This window comes from Ranitomeya imitator, chromosome 1, assembly GCF_032444005.1.
Source record: "Ranitomeya imitator isolate aRanImi1 chromosome 1, aRanImi1.pri, whole genome shotgun sequence".
Classification (NCBI taxonomy): domain Eukaryota; kingdom Metazoa; phylum Chordata; class Amphibia; order Anura; family Dendrobatidae; genus Ranitomeya; species Ranitomeya imitator.
In genome coordinates, this window is record NC_091282.1 from 1,033,786,707 (window position 1) to 1,033,809,582 (window position 22,876).

General features: G+C 40.1%; 1 protein-coding gene across 1 annotated transcript in view; it reads left to right on the plus strand.

Annotated features, from left to right (window-relative positions):
- The window catches only part of ARHGAP10 (Rho GTPase activating protein 10), a 392,295-nt gene that overhangs the window by 287,700 nt on the left and 81,719 nt on the right, over window positions 1-22,876 (plus strand). The gene's annotated exons all lie outside the window — the stretch shown is intronic.

A 22,876-nucleotide genomic window follows, 5' to 3' on the forward strand; every position in this document is an offset into this window, starting at 1 on the left:
TAATGGCTGTTTTTTACCGTAATATGCAGTCAGTATATACTTGTATGTATGTTTATATATAACACATTATATATGAGATGTTATTTGTACACAGTTTGTCATAATTTCCTATTATAACATCCATTGACACAAGGAGGAAGAGAAGAAAGAAAGAACGTGACTGGAAGTTCGTAAATTACATACAGCCAGAGCGGATCCTTAATAGTGTGTATTTCTCACACTGTTAGGACTCTACACGGTACAGTCACTGCCGAACTTGCTGCCTGACTTGGGAAAACCAGTTCAAATGTGGAAAAAAAATTGGGTAATTTGCTCAGGGCATGGTTCTTCATGGAGAGTAAAATATTTTTCTAAAGTGATGCTTTGTTTTATATAGTGTTTAAATCATTTTGTCCGTGCTGTGTGCTTTATGCTTGCAGGAGAGGTGAATTGATGGTTTTACCGCATGGATTTTCTTTGCCAATTATGGTTACTGTGCACTAGAGCCTAAAATTCTTCTGCAAATGGGTTGTTTGGATTATTTTTCTTTCCATTTTACCAATTCAAAGTGTATGAAAGTACTGTACTTCAGACCTTTCAGTTAGTATTGGGCTGCGGTATATGCTGTTATTGACTTTTATTTCTCAAATGTAGAGTAGGAGCAACAGATTTAGTGCAATTTGCAGTTACTTCAGTTTCCTTGTATTGCCTTCATTCACTCGTATTACACGTCTTTTATAGAGGTGATTGATCTAGCTTCTTGCAGGCTCAGAAAGAATTGTTTTGCCTTATACAGTATTGAATACTTGTCAGTATGCCTGTTTGTTGGCTATGATATGGACAACGAAAATGGACCCTGCCAAATCTACCTTTTGGGAATAAAATGTAAAGAATTTAAAAGACAAAATATTAGGTGCAAATGCCATGCAAAAATGTATTTACCGAAACGTAGGACAATAAACCTGTCTAGGTAGACTTCATTTGCTGCAGTTGAATGTAGGAAGGGCCGGAGTACGATTTCAGTATTTCCCTCCTCCAAAACCAATCTGAAATTGGAAAAAGAGCAATGAATTAGAAAACAACGTATTAAAAAGCTGCTAAACTTTTCACTAAACAGTATCTGCTTTTTATGTGTATTTAACTGTGAAATTGAGAAGTTCAGCATTATAGTAGACCTAAATAAAAGATTAAAGTACTGATCTCTCTGAAATTGATTTTTCCCCCCTTTCTGCTTCTTTCAAGTGCTGCTTGCGAAGTGTGTGTTGAGACCAGACTAGAGAGTTCATGTTAATAAAGTGAGGAAAATTATGGAGATTAAAATTTGACGTACTTGTTCATAAATAACGTACGTCTTTATATAAATTGCCCTAAGTAGTATATTTCATTGTACATGTAGGCAGGAGCAAGACCGTAGGCTGGAGCAAGACCGTAGGCTGCAAATCAAAAGTATAAAGACAGGTCAGACAGCTCAATAACGTTTGTGTTTTGTGGATCGGGAGTTTGGTATGGCTGTAAAGTTACTAGCCTTGTTTTAGAATAAATTCATTACATTATTAGATAATTGTATTGTGTTTGAACAGAACAACATAATTGTATGATTCTTTTTCTTAGTATATTATTTATACATTTCTTAGCTTGTATATAACACATGCATGTAAACCTTTTGGGCTTACAAATGAAACTTTACCATGAGACTTTACCATGAGCCGATAGGATAGTAAGTCAGTGGTTTTCCCAATTTGGCAATTTAGCAACTGATATCATCTGTCAGGCTCACATGGTGAGCTGGATTCTCTAAGCCCCAGGTCCGGGTGGGCCCACTGACCCTGGCAGTTGATACAGATAGCAGGAAGTAACATGGGCAGCATGGAATCTGATTAGAAGCGGAACTCAACAGGGAAAAATAAAAGCACAAACACAAAAAGCACAGATGGTGGAGCACATCAAACATTGGAATACAGACTCAATGCCATGACACAGGTGTGTGTCTAAATGGGCCTTAAACAGGTCTAGGGAGATGTCCTTAATCAACGTTGGACAACGTGCAATACCTGATGTGGAGCACCACAGAGGGCAGCGGACCCAAGAGAAGTAAGCAGAGCCTTGGATACTCTGATTATGTGTGGCAATATCACTAAGAAATGCCATAATTTTCTCATGTGTAAATGTTTGACTTTGACCTTTTCATGAAAATGAATTGGCAGAGACCACAGCATTGCTCTTCTCCAGTACTTGAACCTCTTTGGCCCTGGTAAAAAAATAAACAAACTTCTAACAATTGATGTGATATTAAGCTAATGGTATTATGTGGCAACATCACGTGAGTGAGGTATATGTGTACACACAGTGTTACACACTAGCCGGACTTGTAACCAACTCAGTCGTAGCTACATGATATGAGGGGGATGTGGAAACAACAAAAATACGACAAATAGAGAAAAACTATACTATAAAAAAAGCAATTTTTATTAAATGCAATTACATGCAAATTTAAAAATCGGACCATAACATGGAACAAAGTGATGAAATAGTGCAAAACACAGAAAGACCGTTGCTGTGCAAAAAACAAGACATGCAGATCAGGAACTGGCTCCCAGTAGTACCTATGTGATGTTACTAAAAGGGAAAATAGCAGACCAACTGAAGTACCTGCTAATTGTATATGGCTGGTATCCGTGTGTGCCTCATTATTGAACCCTAAAACACATGATGTGGTGTCTGAAAATGGCCAAAGGGTTATAACCAATATGCAAGTGCATGTAGTGGGCACAGGGATATAAAAAATATAGGGTATTACAAGTACAAGAGGTCACACAGGCAATGCCAATGCTAATGCCAATGTTACGGACTTAACCCAAAACCACTACCCCATAGCCGCTGAAACCAAAATACAGAGACTCCCCACATAATTGTTAAGCAGACACAGCTGCTCTAAAGTGTATTACCTGATGCGGGCGGCTAACTGTTATCTGCCAGATCCATCAACTGCACGTGCCATTAGCATTGGCATTGCCTGTGTGACCTCTTGTACTTGTAATACCCTATATTTTTTATATCCCTGTGCCCACTACATGCACTTGTATATTGGTTATAACAGTTTGGGCATTTTCAGACACCACATCATGTGTTTTAGAGTCCAATAATGAGGCACACACGGATACCAGCCATATACAATTAGCAGGTACTTCAGTTGGTCTGCTATTTTCCCTTTTAGTAACATCACATAGGTACTACTGGGAGCCAGTTCCTGATCTGCATGTCTTGTGTTTTGCACTATTTCGTCACTTTGTTCCATGTTATGGTCCGATTTTTAAATTTGCTTGTAATTGCATTTAATAAAGATTGCTTTTTTATAGTATAGTTTTTCTCTATTTGTCGTATTTTTGTGGTTTCCACATCCCCCTCACAATTGATGTGGATCTTGCAGTCAGAATTGCCCACGAGCAATATCTTAGGAAGACCTCAGCATACAGATACAATATAGGTGAACTTTTGGTATTGATGTGTCAGCATGTGGATGATTATACTGTAATCTTCTATCCTAACCGCACAGTACCTAGGACCTGGGTAATGAACAAGGTCTTGGACTTAAGAATGAAACTATGATCATCGTGTTCTATTGATCCACATGATGACACATCAATAAAACAATCTTATGTAGATTGCATCCATCTGTGTGCCTTATAGTTTACTCCAATAATTATATTGTAGGAAAAATATCACTGTTTAGCATTGAGTGCAAGCCAGAATATTTGGTTTACCCACATGCAAGGGGATAATTGGTTTAGTTGTAAAACCATTTTAAGAAAACTTTATACAATGTTATTTCTGTTCCAAGAGTGATCAGACCATGTTCCTGTACGGTCAGACACAGCCATTATACAGTACACAGCAGGGGCACATTTATAAGATTATCTCAGCACAGGAACATTATATTTAAACACATCCAATTGTGGAACTTATTATTATTGCAAGATCTAATGACTAAAGTCAGCTTTTGTTCCTGGGAAAACCCCTTTAACCCCTTCATGACCAGGTTTTTTTTTTTTTTTTTTCGTTTTTCACTCCCCTCCTTCCCAGAGCCATAACTTTTTTATTTTTCCATTAATATGGCCATGTGAGGGCTTATTTTTTGCGGGATGAGCTGTGTTTTTGAACAACATCATTGGTTTTAGCATGTCATGTACTATAAACCAGGAAAAACAATTCCAAGTGCAGTGAAATTGCAAAAAAGTGCAATCCCACACTTGTTTTTTGTTTGGCTTTTTTGCTAGGTTCACTAAATGCTAAAACTTGCCTGCCTTTGTAATTCTCCAGGTCATTACGAGTTCATAGACACCAAACATATATAGGTTATTTATAGAAGTGTTGAAAAAAAATTCCAAACTTTGCAAAAAAAAAAAAAAAAAAAGTTGCGCTATTTTCTGATACCCGTAGTGTTCCCATTTTTCGTGATCTGGGGTCGGTTGAGGGCTTATTTTTTGCGTGCTGAGCTGACGGTTTTAATTTTACCATTTTGGTGCAGTAACGTTCTTTTGATCGCCCGTTATTGCATTTTAATGCAATGTCGCAGCGACCAAAATAAAACGTAATTCTGGCGTTTCAATTTTTTTTTTCGCTACGCTGTTTAGCAATCAGGTTAATCCTTTTTTTTTATTGATAGACCGGGTCATTCTGAACGCTGCGATACCAAATACCGTATGTGTATATTTGATTTTTTTTTATTTTATTTTGAATGGGGCAAAAAGGTGGGTGATTTAAACGTTTATATATATTTTTTTCATATTTTTTTAAAACAATTTTTTTTTTACTTTTGCCATGCTTCAATAGCCTCCATGGGAGGCTAGAAGCTGGCACAACTCTATTGCCTCTGTTACATAGGAGCGAAGCTCAGATCACTCCTATGTAGTAGAATTGTTACATTGCTATGAGCACCGACCACATGGTGGCGCTCATAGGAATCCGGCATCAGCAACCATAGAGGTCTCTAGGAGACCTCTGGCTGTTATGCCGATGCATTTCTGGCTGGATGGCCGGATGCGGTAGTTAAATGCCGCGGTCATGAATCGGCCACCAGTAGTCTAGACTTTTCACCAATAGAAAGAAATTGGCACGTTATGAAACAAAAAATCCACCAAAGACCGAGGACTTTTGAGCAGCTGTAATCTTACATCAGATAAGAATGATACAATGTTCCTCTCCCCAAACACCTGCAATTGGTCTCTAAAGAAGATGGTAGACCCGGCTCTTATCATACTTTTTCAGATGTGTTGCTGCCACCAATTTCTAAATTAGTTAATTTTTTAATTGAAAGTTAGACATTTTTCCATTTCATCTTCTGATTTGTGTTCTCCTGAATGAATGTAATATGGCTGTAAGAGATCTCCAGATCTTTGCTTTCTTTACATTTCTTTACATTTTACAGTGTCCCAACTTTTTGAAACTGGGGGTCTAACTAATAGTACACAATCCTAATTTTGATATTAATGAAATGGCGACAGAGCTGATTCACTATTGAATGTTCCTTTTCTTGTAAGGCATTTGTGATACAATGAAAACAGCAGGCGCCATTCAGGTAAGGCTACATTGAAAAGGATTGTTTATGACCCTGAAATGTTAGGACTGCACCTTCTACACAGCCAACATCAAGTTCTATAGACAGAGCATTCCGCGGGTATTCCAATGATGCTGCTAGATGATTGCTGGCAATACTCTCTCCGCGCTCTATCCCAGAAGTGTGGAAAACCATATCCTTTACTTAGGAAACATTGTTTTGCATATTAGTTTCCAAGTTCTTACAAGCGAATATAATTCCATTTCCCCTTTTACACTATCCATTATGCAGCTGAATGCATACCAACCTGATGACAAAATTATTCCAGATAAGTAGTAATGCTTAATGACTAGAAACATCATCCATCGTTATCGTGTACATTTTTTAAAATAGATTGCTTTAGAGAGAGGACTCTTGAGTGAATGCTTTCTGTTTTACTTTTCTCTAATTGCTTTCTTTGGTTATAAATTGTCCCCATTTGCTCCCTGGTAAATCTTCCTGTGGAAAAGGATTCAATGAAGTTGCCAGATCATTTTTTCTTTTTTTCTTTTTTGTCTTCGTTACACACTTGTTGCAAAAAAATTGCATTTGTTCTTTTTGCATCTATCTATATGTAAATGTATATCTGTGGGAGCATAGATGGGATAGATCTGTATATAATTAATACATAACGTATAGGAGAGTATTCAGTAGCATCGAAATTCCACACTTTGGTTTATTACAAAATATTTGTTGTATTGTGGATGATTTTTTGAGGTGTAAACATAAAAGTGCTGTGAAACTGCCGTACAATTAATGTACAAAGCCTTCAAAAAGAACTATGGATGACGTTCTGAAATATGTATAGGCTGTAATATTGTCCATACTGTAATACAGCTTTCAGTCTGTCTTGTACCATTTAACGGAGTAATGGTGCAGGCGAGTGTAGCCCCTTCATGACATCCGCCCTACATGTATGGCGCAAGTCAGATGCGTCTGTATGGAGCGGGTGCATTTGCCCTATACTCACAGCCAGGACCTGCCTCTAATGATTGTGGGGTGGCAGCACATCAACAACATGCCGGCCGGCAGGCAGGCGCGTCAGTCTATGCGCCCATTGGCACATCTGTGACGTAATCGCTGGTCACTAATGGGTTGCTATTGGTCTGTTGAAGACCTCCGTGCTTCTCTTTACAGAGTTCTCTTGAAATCCTGCCTGTGGCCTGGCTTCAAATGAGATCCTGATTTGTACTATATGCAGCAGTAATCAGACCATCGCAGCTTCAAGTCCCCTAGGGAGACTGAGTACTGTGTATAAAAAAATATATCTAAAAAGTATTTAAAAAAATCACATGCAGTATCGCCACATTAAGAAAAGTCTAATCTATCAAAATATAAAAATAATTGAACGGATACCATAAATGGAAACAAATTGAAGAATGACCACAAAAAATGCTGTAACACGCGATCACAACATCATATGTATCCTAAAATGATATCCATAAAAACTGTCGTCCCGCAAAAAAATAAGACATCGCACAGCACGATCAGCCGGAAAATTGAAATGTTATGGGTGTTTGAAAATGTTAATGCAACCCCCCCCCCCCATTTTTTTTTTCACTGCTAAAGTAATAAGAAAACTGTCCATATTTGGCATCTTCACCTACTGGTGAAGAAAATCATATTGCATGATCAGTTTTACCACGCAATGTGAACCGTAAAAGTAATTCTTAAACGGTCAGAATTGCCTTTTTTCTCAATTTCTCCCCAATTTAATTTTTTTTTTGCCTTTTTACGGTACACTGTGGTAAAATGAATGATGTCATTCAAAAGTACAAATTGTCCTGCACAAAAACAAATATTAAGCAGCAACCACAGATCCACCAATCACTATATGCCAATAATAAATAAAAATTATAAAAGATAAAACTTGAATATAGGTGCCAGTGACTAGCGTCCTGTGGAGAAAAATGTGGACACCACCACCATACCAAGAAAGAACAACCACAGCCAATATAGGATAGTCCAAGAGAAACTACCAAGCAGAGATAAGATAAAATATGCCTTTATTTATATATATAGTTGGCAAATATTAATTAAAAAAATATAACAACAGATGTGCGCACAACAGGACAATATCTGTGATTAATAAAATAAATATAAATAATGATACAGGCTGACCCACAAAAAATATATTTAAAAGAATATATAAATGTCAGGCTCTTACAAACCCCTACAAGGGCACATATAAATAACTGGAATGATATATAGCACAGGAATTACATATGTCCAAAGAATACACCACTTGGTATAATATGTGCAAAGTATAGCTAAATGATAACCATATGTGCAAAACCTGCAATAAAAATGTGCAAAAAAGAGGAATTCTGTATTTATACAAAGTGGCTAATATAATCTGCCAAAATCAGAGACAAGTGCAATGTGCAAAAAATATAAAAAAATATATAAATATGTATAAAAAAACATGGGAACAATAGTATCCACAACAAGTGCATAGGTGCCTATAGGAAAATCAGTCCTGGTTGGGCAATGTGCAAATATACAATACCAAGATTCGCGTGTGATAAGCATAAATTGTCACTATATAATCCTAGTTGGGCATTGTGCAAATATATAATACCAAGATTAGAGTGTGATAAGCATAAATTGTCACTATATAATCCAGATCTAAATGCAGCCTTGTTGCCACTATGTGGTCCGAGAGCAACCTCGATCCACAAGTGTGGGCCAGATACCAGTCTATCCAATATGACACAATGCCGGGGGAATGTAAACGATGTCTCAATATACCTGTAAAAATAGGGTCAGCCAGGTCCCGATAAGGCGCACCCCGACGCGCGTTTCGGATCGCTATCCTTCGTCAGGGGGTGGCCACTGTATCAGATTTACAGCCTTTTATATTAATCCATACCCGAGCGCTGCGGCCCGGATGTAGCCGGCGCATGCGCGGCTGCACAAATCCGGCACTTCCGCCGCCCGCGTCATGCTGCCGGACGTATGGGGTCAGAGTACCCGACGTCACCAAGCAACAAAGGACGCCAAGCGGCGGAGCTCCATCATGGCAGCCAGGCATGCGCACCACCAGATATTGTCCTGTTGTGCGCACATCTGTTGTTATATTTTTTTAATTAATATTTGCCAACTATATATATAAATAAAGGCATATTTTATCTTATCTCTGCTTGGTAGTTTCTCTTGGACTATCCTATATTGGCTGTGGTTGTTCTTTCTGCACAAAAACAAGTCCGCTTATGTCCATGTGGACAGAAAAATAAAATATGCATGGCTCTGTGAAGGAGAGGAAGAAACTAAGTCGCAATGAAATTGGTCACATCGTGAAGAGATTAATACAGTTTTATTTAAATATCACATGGTACAAAACAAAGGGGGGGGGAATACTTAAACCAGCCAGGATGGTTGGAGAGAAAAACAATTTGACATATTACCACATTGTATATAATGCAAGATCAAATCTTTAACAATTTTTTTTCTGTTAAAAACTGCCAAAGCTGGGAGCATATTCTCATGCTGTTAATTTTTTTTTTTTAATTAATTGTCCCTTTAGGCCAGTCTCGCACGTCCAGATAATTTCGATACCGGAAAAATTGGTACCGGAATTATCCGTGTCCGTGTGTCCCTGCATTTATGTGGCACATCAGTGTGGCACACGTGCGCCGACTGGGTACCACACGGAGCGTGCAGGAGACAGCGCTAGAGATAAGCGCTGTCCCCTGCATCTGGTGCTGAAGCCGCCATTCATATCTTCTCTCCAGCAGCGTTTGCTGGAAAGATATGAAAAATCCTTTTTTTTTTTTTTTTTTTTTCGGGCTTAAAATAAAGATCCCTGTCCACACCCCCTCCCACCCCCTGTGCGCCCCCCGCTGTTAATGAAATACTCACCTGGCCCCCTCGTAGCGTCCTCTCCTGGCCGCACCTTCTCCTGTATGAGCGGTCACGTGGGGCCACCCATTACAGTGATGAATATGCGGCTCCACCCCTATGGGAGAGGGAGCCGCATATTCATCACTGTAATCGTCCTCTGAGTATTTTTTAGTGCTCGGAGATTTAGTTTTTTTTCACCGCAGCTGGATGATTTACAGCTACTAGCCAGCTTGATTACATGTGAGGATTCCCTAGCAACCAGGCAACCCCCACATGTACTCAGCCTGGCTAATAGCTGTGAGTCATTCAGCGGAGGCGATGAAAACTAAATCTCCGAACACTAACAAATGCTCGGAGGACACCCAAGCGTGCTCAGGAAATCTTGAGTAACGAGTATATTCGCTCATCACTAATAAACAATCAAAAGAAGTGTAGCCGCGAATAGTATCAATAAAAATGTCAACTTGCTATAAAAAAAGGAACCAATACCTCATACGGCTCCATTAGCACAAAAATAAAAAAAATATAATATCAGTAAATGGTTACTTAAACATTTTTATTTGTTTATTTATTTATTTTTTAAACCAAAAACCGGTCATGGAGAGATGGAAGGGGTTAAGATTGATATAGTCCAGAATCTCCTCCCACGAGGGAAGGTCTACTGACAGAAGCAGTACATATGGAAAAGATCAGCAGGTTTCAGACAAAGTGAAGACTCCAAATAACCCATCTTATGCATGAAAAAAGGACAGTGCAGTCTGTGGTGTGTCATATCGCAGTTAGTCAAGGAATAAAGTATGGACTCCAAAACGGTAGACCATAAATCGTCTGACAGTCTTCAAGTCCTTTTCCCACTGACGTCTAGATTTAAAAATGAACCTGGATGAAGTGTAATTATTCCAGCATTTGTACAAGAAGTGGATGCTTCGCTTATGAGAAATGGGGAGACTTATAAAATGTATGACTTGGGAATCCACAACATTATGTTGCAGTGCAGGCATAGAGGAAATAATGCTGAATATACCAAAATGTACTTGCTCAGAGAGGGCCCCCAAAAAAACCTCTCAAAGGAGCTTGAGTTTACCATTCTGGAAAAATTGATTTACTATCTCACTCCTTTTTCTGTCCAAAATCTAGTTAAAGAATGTTTCACACCTACACACTGATAAATGTTCAGTAGGTGGATATTATTCAGGAAGGTTGAAAACAATAGTAAAATTACAAATAGCAAGTATTTTTTTTTTATAAGTTCTTGCCTCCTACATATCTTAAATAACATTTGGAACAATGGGGATTCATTGATCCCATCGCTTAATTGTTCAGCCTACAAATCTTGCACAATATTCTTACCAGCTAACCACCTGCAAAGAGATGTGACCACGTCTGAGGAGCAATACAGTTCTGTAACTGACCAACTAAAAAAATAACAGTAAAAGTTAGGATCCACAAACTACCTTCAACAAAAACATTCTTAACTGAAAGCTTTTTTTTTCCACTCCATATTAAATCTTCCAACCGAGTCAAATATCCTAATCACCCAATCAACATTCCAGACTGGACGATTTTTCAAAACAAACAGTAATTTAAGGCATAAGCACACATTAAATAAACTAATTCTGTTCCTGCACGAAAGCATACGCTACACCAAATTTTAGTTTTATCTTGGCAAAGTGCCTTGATAGTTCTCATATTAGGAGCTCCAGTATATACTGTAGTCTACCAAATCTGAAGAAACTGATACACCTACATATCAGCAAAGCTTGCCTGCTGGAACAATAGATGAGACTTCCAGATCCGTGTTATCGGCTGGAAGAAGGGCCCACCGGAAACCATTTATGGTCACTCTAGCATGAGGGCTGCCATACAATGGTTACAACCAACTTATAAAAGATTGGCCAAATTTATGTAAAATAACCCAAAAGAAGGGCCACTCCACACTCTCAAAAGACTGTTATCCAATAACACAATGGTGTGACCCTCCGTACCACCAGAATGCTGGATGTTGTAATATAGCATTTTTAGATTCAGGCCAGCTGATTTATGAACTATAAACCTGCCCCGATCTTGATCTTTCAATATCCTGATCTTCATATATCAATAAATGGTGATCATCATTAAATACAGGGCATGAATACACCGTTCCAAGCCTGTCGGTCAAGACTTTTATTTTGAACCCTGAAATCAAAATTCAATGGGAAAATTGAACCATTTGATTCCGGGGGCCTTGCTTCTTCAACACTAATTTAGTTTTAGAGTCTGATAACTGGGTATTCACACTGTAAATATTGCAATGATCCTGGAAAACTAACAATATTTGAAATTTGCATGCACTAATGAAAACAAAGATTGAGTTCCATGTATTGACATAATGTTGGGTCATAGTGTAAAGTAATGTGCAGGCCCACATACTGAGGAAAGGGCTCAGTCACTGCTGGAGCTTCACTGTTCTCAGTGTAGTGATAGTGGTGGATGTTCCTGTGGTGCAACCTTGGCAGCTGGATTTGAGCGCACTTCCATCTCTTAAGTAGAAAGCTGCCTTTGACAGTCATGTTAAGGAGTGTATTATGATGAGCCATTGGGTTCCAAAGGGCCCATATACTGTTCTTGCACGGGGCCCACATACTGTTCTTGCACGGGGCCCACATACTGTTCTTGCACGGGGCCCACATACTGTTCTTGCACGGGGCCCACATACTGTTCTTGCACGGGGCCCTCTTCTGTCTGTGTCCACATTCGGTGGTAGTGCTCTAATAAAAGAAAAGCAGCCTACGCAAATGGTTTCTATACTGCTTATCGGGCACCGCAATATACACCAAAGGTGAGCAGGTGACTTCTAAGGCTTAGCTTGTTAACAAGCAAGGATAGTACAATTATCCTCTATCTGCATAGGAATGTGATGGGTTTTGTTGTTTTTTTTTTTACAAATGCAAGAGGGAGAAGGTGACTGACTAAAGAACTTACCGGTACTTGGCTTAAGGTACCTTCACACATAACGATTTCGTTAACGATATCGTTGCTTTTTGTGACGTAGCAACGATATCGTTAACGAAATCGTTATGCGTGACAGCGACCAACGATCAGGCCCCTGCTGGGAGATCGTTTGTTGCTGGGAATGATCAGGACCTTTTTTTTTGGTCGCTGATCACCCGCTGTCATCGCTGGGTCGGCGTGTGTGGCGCCAATCCAGCGATGTGTTCACTGGTAACCAGGGTAAATATCGGGTTACTAAGCGCAGGGTCGCGCTTAGTAACCCGATGTTTACCCTGGTTACCATTGTAAAAGTTAAAAAAAACAAACACTACATACTCACATTCCGGTGTCTTGTCACGTCCCCCGGCGTCAGCTTCCCGCACTGACTGTGTCAGCGCCGGTCGGCCGTAAAGCAGAGCACAGCGATGACGTCACCGCTGTGCTCTGCTTTATGGCCGGCCGGCGCTAATACAGTGCAGGGAAGCTGACGCCGGGAGACAGTCACCGGAATGTAAGTATGTAGTGTTTGTTTTTTTTAACTTTTACAATGATAACCAGGGTAAACATCGGGTTACTAAGCGTGGCCCTGCGCTTAGTAACCCGATGTTTACCCTGGTTACCCGGGGACTTCAGCATTGTTGGCCGCTGGAGAGCTGTCTGTGTGACAGCTCTCCAGCGACCACACAGCGACGCTGCAGCGATCGGCATCGTTGTCTATATCGCTGCAGCGTCGCTAAATGTGACGGTACCTTTAGATTTAGAGATGACAGTGAAGAACGAGACTAGTCAAGGAGTGAAAGACCTATAGATTGGTATCAGCTATCTGGTACTTTACATATGAACAAAAGCCTGATTCCTCCAAATGTTTACAGCATAAATCTGGTGTAAAACACTTTAAAAAGTTGCAAAATGTTTGCAGTACTCCAGTTTTGGTCAGCTAAACCAAAATAGGCAGAGCTGGGATGAGACGGCTTGAGGAGGTGACTGCTCATCTAAGGCTGCTTTCACACATCAGGTTTTTTCTGTCAGGTTAAATCTGGTGAATTTTGTAAAAAAGCGGATCCGTCACAAATTGTGAACAACTGATGTGACGGATCAGTTTTTCTTTCGCCGCATCCAACTAGCTTATCTGGTCCAGAGCTGAATAGCTAAGAAATAGAGAAACCCCAGAATGGAAAATGCATGCTTAGTTTAAAAAAAAATCTGAATCCATCGCCGGATTCCATCATTTGACTGATTCGGCGCCATAGGGTTCTATTATAGCAAACAACGGATGGCGACGGATCCGTTACAGTCAGTTTTTTTTTTCGACTGACACAAAAAATGATACTATGTCTGTTTTTTGTGTCCGGCGAAAAACAGATGAAATGTGAAGCAATCCGTCGCTAATACAAGTCTATGAGAAAAAAAAAGATCCCTCGGCAATTTATGCCAGATCCGTTTTTTTCAATATTCGCCGGATCCGTTTTTTTCAATATTCGCCGGATTGTGCCTGACGGCAAAAAACTGATGTGTGAAAGCAGCCCAATTCACGACGAGTTGTGGTATAAACTGAAGTACGGTTTGGGATGAGACTCACACTACTGTTCACTAGAAGACGTCTGACTCCCCCACTCCCCCTCATCGAGATCGGCGAGAACAATGTCGTTCTTGATGGATTGGAACCTTCATTTGTGTAAATACGGATTTACCATCAGACAAGGAACTCCGGGCCAGAGCACATCAGAAGACAACTGGTTGCTAATTTTACAGAGAAGATTGTTATTGCTCACACAAGCTATTTCTCAGTTCCTTAAATGAGATCATACAATCACCGGCCTAATCCCTCCATGTACCGGGGCTTTACACTGTGCCGGATTCTGCTGGCTGACAAATGTGCACACTACTACATTATGGCCCTGCATGTAACTTCCCATTGGGGGAAATTACCCTTTAATCACACTTTTCATTTGCTTTCCTATTTTACAGTACGTGATCTCATTTCTATTATCCCTGAGGCCTGAACTAATGTAATAACCGGCTGGGAGTTGTCATAGGAGCATGTGCTATTTGGAAAGGTTGCACACAACACTATTTATCTGATTTATGAGCCTGGTATTCTTAAACATGGCAGTGGTTCTTTACTTCTTTTATTATCAGCATTATTATCCGAAGCAAATGGTTTAGATCATGAAAGTGTATATCTACATAAAATATCATGGCATTACATTTCCAAAAGTTTCAATGCTTATTATCTTCTGTTATGGTGCTCATCCTCTTACGAGAAGCAATGGCCCAGCAGCCATCTTGAACCAGATTTTTCCTTCCCCATGAACTGAACAGAGAAATAGAATAGCAAAACACAGGTGTGAACAGAGCCTTAGGCCACCATGTCTTGTGGGCTACACTCCGTCTTGTATGTATTTTACATTTGTACATTAATAATTCTTTCATTCAAATGTTTATTAGAAAAAAACACATTGCTGCCTTCATCTAAACCAGGGGTGCACAACCTGCGGCCAACAACTATTTGACTAGGTTACATCAACTATTTGACTAGGTTACACCAACTATATGACTAGGTTACACCAACTGTATGACTAGGTTACACCAACTATACGACTAGGTTACACCAACTATATGACTAGGTTAAATGGGTTTTCCTGTCCAAATCGTCAAGTCTGCAGTCTCTCTGTGCCCTCTGGACAGTCGTGTCACTAGACGGGGCGTGGCCTCACTCAATACAAGTGTATGGCATGAGGCCACGCCCACTTGACGGGCTCTGACCGGGAATCTGCATAACACATATATACCCTCCAATCTCTTCTTAGAAAGCGGCGAATCACAGAGTGACTGCAGACTTATCGATTTGGACCGGACAGACAACCCCTTTAAATAAATATAAATAGACCCTAAAATAAAGGGCTCTCTGAATTCGACCTTAGAAAAACTATAAAAAGCTTAGGAGTACAAAGCCAAAGTACATTTCAATTTTTTTTTATTATTAGTACAACAAGGGAGGGATATACATATATACAGTGGGGCAAAAAAGTATTTAGTCAGTCAGCAATAGTGCAAGTTCCACCACTTAAAAAGATGAGAGGCGTCTGTAATTTACATCATAGGTAGACCTCAACTATGGGAGACAAACTGAGAAAAAAAAATCCAGAAAATCACATTGTCTGTTTTTTTAACATTTTATTTGCATATTATGGTGGAAAATAAGTATTTGGTCAGAAACAAAATTTCATCTCAATACTTTGTAATATATCCTTTGTTGGCAATGACAGAGGTCAAACGTTTTCTGTAAGTCTTCACAAGGTTGCCACACACTGTTGTTGGTATGTTGGCCCATTCCTCCATGCAGATCTCCTCTAGAGCAGTGATGTTTTTGGCTTTTCGCTTGGCAACACAGACTTTCAACTCCCTCCAAAGGTTTTCTATAGTGTTGAGATCTGGAGACTGGCTAGGCCACTCCGGGACCTTGAAATGCTTCTTACGAAGCCACTCCTTCGTTGCCCTGGCGGTGTGCTTTGGATCATTGTCATGTTGAAAGACCCAGCCACGTTTCATCTTCAATGCCCTTGCTGATGGAAGGAGGTTTGCACTCAAAATCTCACGATACATGGTCCCATTCATTCTTTCATGTACTCGGATCAGTCGTCCTGGCCCCTTTGCAGAGAAACAGCCCCAAAGCATGATGTTTCCACCACCATGCTTTACAGTAGGTATGGTGTTTGATGGATGCAACTCAGTATTCTTTTTCCTCCAAACACGACAAGTTGTGTTTCTACCAAACAGTTCCAGTTTGGTTTCATCAGACCATAGGACATTCTCCCAAAACTCCTCTGGATCATCCAAATGCTCTCTAGCAAACTTCAGACGGGCCCGGACATGTACTGGCTTAAGCAGTGGGACACGTCTGGCACTGCAGGATCTGAGTCCATGGTGGCGTAGTGTGTTACTTATGGTAGGCCTTGTTACATTGGTCCCAGCTCTCTGCAGTTCATTCACTAGGTCCCCCCGCGTGGTTCTGGGATTTTTGCTCACCGTTCTTGTGATCATTCTGACCCCACGGGGTGGGATTTTGCATGGAGCCCCAGATCGAGGGAGATTATCAGTGGTCTTGTATGTCTTCCATTTTCTAATTATTGCTCCCACTGTTGATTTCTTCACTCCAAGCTGGTTGGCTATTGCAGATTCAGTCTTCCCAGCCTGGTGCAGGGCTACAATTTTGTTTCTGGTGTCCTTTGACAGCTCTTTGGTCTTCACCATAGTGGAGTTTGGAGTCAGACTGTTTGAGGGTGTGCACAGGTGTCTTTTTATACTGATAACAAGTTTAAACAGGTGCCATTACTACAGGTAATGAGTGGAGGAAAGAGGAGACTCTTAAAGAAGAAGTTACAGGTCTGTGAGAGCCAGAAATCTTGATTGTTTGTTTCTGACCAAATACTTATTTTCCACCATAATATGCAAATAAAATGTTTAAAAAAAACAGACAATGTGATTTTCTGGATTTTTTTTCTCAGTCTGTCTCCCATAGTTGAGGTCTACCTATGATGTAAATTACAGGCGCCTCTCATCTTTTTAAGTGGTGGAACTTGCACTATTGCTGACTGACTAAATACTTTTTTGCCCCACTGTGTGTGTGTGTGTGTGTATATATATATATATATATATATATATATACACACAACATGAACATGTTAAAAAAGCAGATAAAACCGAGATGACTCAAACCAAGGGTATTGGTGTGCAGATGGTGACTTTTTAAAATTTGAGGTTAAATTAGCAAGATAAATAAAGCTGTACAATAAATATACAGTAAAGTCAAAGTTCCATGCATAATAGGGTGTTCTATTAAATCATTATTGGCACATAAGCAGGATAGACTCAAAGTAAGACCATCATGGCACAATTACCCAGGGAAAGATGAGAGAAGATCACTCCTAATGCGCGTGCTGTGTCTTCGGAGGGGTCCTTTAAGTAGAATTTGTACCTATCAGACATTTGTGGTATATACTTTCGCTATTCCACAAATGTCACAGAAGTTAATAGACCTTTAATTTGTAGTGCCGTCCTCAGAGGATTGGTTCAGTATAACATTGTGGCCCTTGGACCAAAACCGGTTGTGCACCCCTGAACTCAGTGTATCATAACCCATGGGTTAGTGTGGCATCTTAGCGCCATGGAAGTGACGAGAGCCGCCCTACAACACCAGACACAGCCCGTGAACAAGGGTCGAACATGTATTTCTTTTAATAAAGCAGCCATTATTTTCTACTTCTGGACAGTCCCTTTCAGGCCGCGCTCCTGTTTCTATCATTGTGCCACACATTCTGCTGAAATACTTCTTTTGGGATGTAGGAGAGCGGAGCTTTTTTTGTGGTATTTTTCCACTTGGCAGATCAATGTGAAATATGATTGGACTGAACATATTTTTCCCAGCTGTTCTCGTGGAATTATGTCAGTCAGGTATTAGATTTCTGGAGCTGGAACCATATTTACAAGAAAGAGAAATAAAGAAGAAAAAGTAAGTCCTCGTCTGCATGAAGTCTCCGCCGCAGAGACCTGTGCGGGAAGCGTTCCGATAAAGTGCAGTATTGCTAAAAGGAGAAGTATTAATGACTTTACAGTGTTTAGGGACCGGACATTATGGTTTCATACAAAAACCCAGTTACTTTCTTCTCTGGAATACGGCTCCCTGACAAGATTCTGCTATAGGTTTCCAAGTTGTAAAGGTTTTATGTCCCAAATGGAATGTACTTGGCTGATTGCAAGAGAAGGTGTCAATCCCGGTGAATGCCAGTTCATTCACGGCTCCAGGGTTTAGAAATCATCAGAGAGAATATATCTACTTGCAAACGGCTCACGTTTATAGACCCTACCAGACAGACCCCCAACTTAGTGTGCATATAATAATTATAAGTACAGATCAGATTTCATTAGCTGGCAGAGATCCTATTGTTATAGCGATGTCCTACCTCCAAAAAGGTGATATCACAGATGACCCTACAGCCCCTGAATTTAGAAGATTTTTCGCACACGCTTATTAGATGCTTCAATGCAAATTATATTGTCAACGTCTGTTTATTGCAGCAAATGTACAAGCGCTTTTCAAAGAAAAGGGCAATGGTTAAAGAGGTTGCCCACTACCTTGGCATTGATGACCTATCCTTGCCAGCTCCGCAAGTGAGCGCTTTCAGCCGACACCTATAACCGCTGATCAGCGGGGGGGGGGGGGGGGCGCCCAATGTCGGACCCTGACCGATCAGACATTGATCACCCATTCTAAGCATCGTTCATAGTGCTAACGGAGTGGAGAAACTCTAGAAGTCAAATGAAGGTCACTGAGAAGTTTATATTTAGATGAAAATAGCAAGATTGGAGGGCTATGTTGTAAAATGAGAACTGCACCCATGTCATTATAGGATTGGGAGATTTATTTGAACTTTTCAGTATAAGCTGCTGTTGGAAAAAGTAAAAACCCTATAAATACCATTAGTGACTGACAGATAGAAGAGGGCCCTGTGCAGACCAGTATTCCATCACGGTGCACAATTCCACCCACTTAGTTAGTGGGCCCACTCACCTCTTGGGCACAGGTTGCACCAGCTATGCCCAGCCCCTGAATACCATTTTGTGGCACTTCTTGCACTCCGGAGATATAAGGCACTATATTACGGTAGTTTTTACCTTTCTCCACACTTTTCTTTTTTATCAACTATTTCTATCTAGAAAGTGTTTCTGCCGTCTATCTAGTTTGTTGCCACATTCTGTACATACAAGATATTTCTAATGTAAAGAAAGTTTAGTTTATTTTTAAACCTGGCAAATTCTTTCATGCAAAACCAGCATTAGTCCAAGCATGCGAAGTATGTATTGAAAATCTGAAACCCTTCGTTGCTAGCAACATTTCTTTAAGTTTTACAAATTTTTAACATTCTTCCAAAAAAGGGTAATTTAATAACCTTAAAGGGGTTGTGTCATGATTCGAACAAAGTACTTTTTAGTTAATGAATCTTGGAGCAATAATAATCTCCACAATTGGATGTGTTAAATAAAATGTTCCTGTGCTGAGATAATCTTATAGATGTGCCCCTGCCCTGTACTGTGTAATGGCCGTGTCTGACCGTACAGGGACATGGTCTGATCATACCACAGCTCCTGGGCAGGGGAGGATACAAAAGAGTATACAGACAGGGCCACATGGGTGATTATTTCTGTGATTTAAAACATTTCCCTGCCTGTTTTTAAACATCTACATCACAGGAAGCAGCAACTGCAATCCCATGCTGTCCTGCCTGTATACTCTTTTGCATCCTTCCCTGCCCAGGAGCTGTGGTATGTGCAGACCATGTGTCTGTGTGGTCAGACATGGCCATTACAAAGTACATGTAGGGGCTCATTTATAAGATTATCTTAGCACAGGAACATTTTTTTAACACATCCAATTACAGAAACTACTTTTATTCCAAGATTTATTGATTCAATTGTACTTTGTTTGTGGGACAACCCCTTTAAAGGGAATCTGTCACCAGGTTTTATGCTATCTAAGCGGATGACAGCAGGAGATAGAGGCTGAAACACAGGTTCCAAAAATTTGTCACTTATCAGGCTATGTGCTGTTCTTTACTTACAATGAAAGTTTTATCACCTGGTGATTATCACTACATGGTACAGGCTTATTAGACCCACCACACACCCTCCTGTGACAGGCAGATCACTGTCTATGGATATTGTGTATATATATACAGATTCTGGTGTGGGTGGGCTTAGCTTTATCAGCTCTGCTTTATTCTAAATCTAAAAACGATCACCAGTGCTGCACCCAGAAAAATAAGTGATGCATCATTAGAATTGGGGTCTCTCTTTCTATATTATGCTGGTCTTTAGATGAGGTAGCAAAATCCTGGTGACAGATTTCCTTTAACACTTGTATTTTTGTGCTTCGTATGTTAATTTGCCCTTTTAGTTCTCATTAGAAAGTGCTGTGTTTATCTATGTGGTTTTTCTGGCATCACAGAAAAAAATACATTCTGATTTCTTTCCCTCTTTTTTATTTTGCTTACTGCGAATAGTTTTAAATACGAGTAAAAAATCGGATTGCACTCGGACCAGTTATTCAATAGGTGACATCTCATCTGCGATTTTTTTTTTTCTCAGCCAAAATCAGACTGAGAAAAAAATTGCAGCATGCTGTGAGTCTCGCCAATGCAAGTCAAGAATTCTAGAATATGCATGTCCACGTAGTATATTGCACAGCCCATGTAGTTGATTGCCCAGCTACGTAGTATATTGCCCAGCCACGTAGTATATTGCCCAGCCACATAGTATATTGCCCAGTCACGTAGTATATTGCCCAGCCACGCTGTATATTGCCCAGTCACGTAGTATACAGCACAGAGCCACGTAGTATACAACAAAGAGCCACTTAGTATACAGCCCAGCCACGTAGTATATTGCCCATGATATATTGAAAATGATTGCAAACACAAACTGTTTGGTATTATTATCTTCATTTAATTTGCCTTAAATGAAAAAAAAAAAAAAAAAAAAAGAATTGTCCTAAAGCCAAATTGGATATAATTCCACACCAAACATAAAAAAGGGGGTGGACAAAAGTATTGGCACTGTTTGAAAAATCATGTGATGCTTCTCTAATTTGTGTAATTGACAGCACCTGTAACTTACCTGTGGCACCCAACAGGTGTCGGCAATAACTACATCACACTTGCAGCCAGTTGACATGGATTAAAGTTGACTCAACCTCTGTCCTGTGTCCTTGTGTGTACCACATTGAGCATGGAGAAAAGAAAGAACACCAAAGAACTGTCTGAGGACTTGAGAAACCAAACTGTGAGGAAGCATGAACAATCTCAAGGCTACAAGTCCATCTCCAAAGACCTGAATGTTCCTGTGTCTACCGTGCGCAGTGTCATCAAGAAGTTTAAAGCCCATGGCACTGTGGATAACCTCCCTAGATGTGGATGGAAAAGAAAAATTGACAAGAGATTTCAACGCAAGATTGTGCGGATGTTGGATAAAGAACCTCGACTAACATCCAAACAAGTTCAAGCTGCCCTGCAGTCCGAGGGTACAACAGTGTCAACCCGTACTATCCGTTGGCGTCTGAATGAAAAGGAACTGTATGGTAGGAGACCCAGGAAGACCCCACTTCTTACCCAGAGACATAAAAAAGATAGGCTGGAGTTTGCCAAAACTTACCTGAAAAAGCCTAAAACGTTTTGGAAGAATGTTCTCTGGTCAGATGAGACAAAAGTAGAGCTTTTTGGGCAAAGGCATCAACATAGAGTTTGCAGGAGAAAAAAAGAGGCATTCAAAGAAAAGAACACGGTCCCTACAGTCAAACATGGCGGAGGTTCCCTGATGTTTTGGGGTTGCTTTGCTGCCTCTGGCACTGGACTGCTTGACCGTGTGCATGGCTTTATGAAGTCTGAAGACTACCAACAAATTTTGCAGCATAATGTAGGGCCCAGTGTGAGAAAGCTGGGTCTCCCTCAGAAGTCATGGGTCTTCCAGCAGGACAATGACCCAAAACACACTTCAAAAAGCACTAGAAAATGGTTTGAGAGAAAGCACTGGAGACTTCTATGGTGGCCAGCAATGAGTCCAGACCTGAATCCCATAGAACAACTGTGGAGAGATCTAACAATGGCAGTTTGGAGAAGGCACCCTTCAAATATCAGGGACCTGGAGCAGTTTGCCAAAGAAGAATTGGCATTGGCAGAGCATTGTAAGAAACTCATTGATGGTTACCGGAAGCGGTTGGTCGCAGTTATTTTAGCCAAAGGTTGTGCAACCAAGTAGTAGGCTGAGGGTGCCAATACTTTTGTCTGGCCCATTTTTGGAGTTTTGTGTGAAATGATCAATGTTTTGCTTTTTGCTTCATTCTCTTTTGTGTTTTTTCATTTAAGACAAATTAAATGAAGATGATAATACCAAAGAATTTGTGATTGCAATCATTTTCAGGAAGAAACTGAGTATTATTTGACAGACTTGCAGGGGTGTCAATACTTTTGTATGACTGTATGTATGTGTGTGTGTGTATATATATATATATGTGTGTGTGTTTTGAACAATATTTCATTGTAAAATGATGTGTAAATGTCAGGGAACTGCTGTGTGTAAAAGCTCATGTTAAAATTGAATTGCATACGGATGTTGCGATAAAAAAATCGCATTGACATCGCATGACACTCGCATGTTTTGCCTCCATTTTTTCGGTCCAGAAATCGGACCGTTTTTTTCTCACATATGGGTATGAGCCCTAAGGCACACTTTTAACATGTGGGACACACTTTTAAGAGGAGTGTGAAGGCAGAGGAAGGAAAATTGGAACAATGCACATATGCAAAATACGTGTACATTGGTTTAATGTAAAACAAACCAATGACTGTTACGACTCGTTCATTTATCATGGATATGTGCAATATGCGGTTTGCTTGCCCCATTTTTTGGGCACCTGTAAATTAACAAACTTTTCTTACA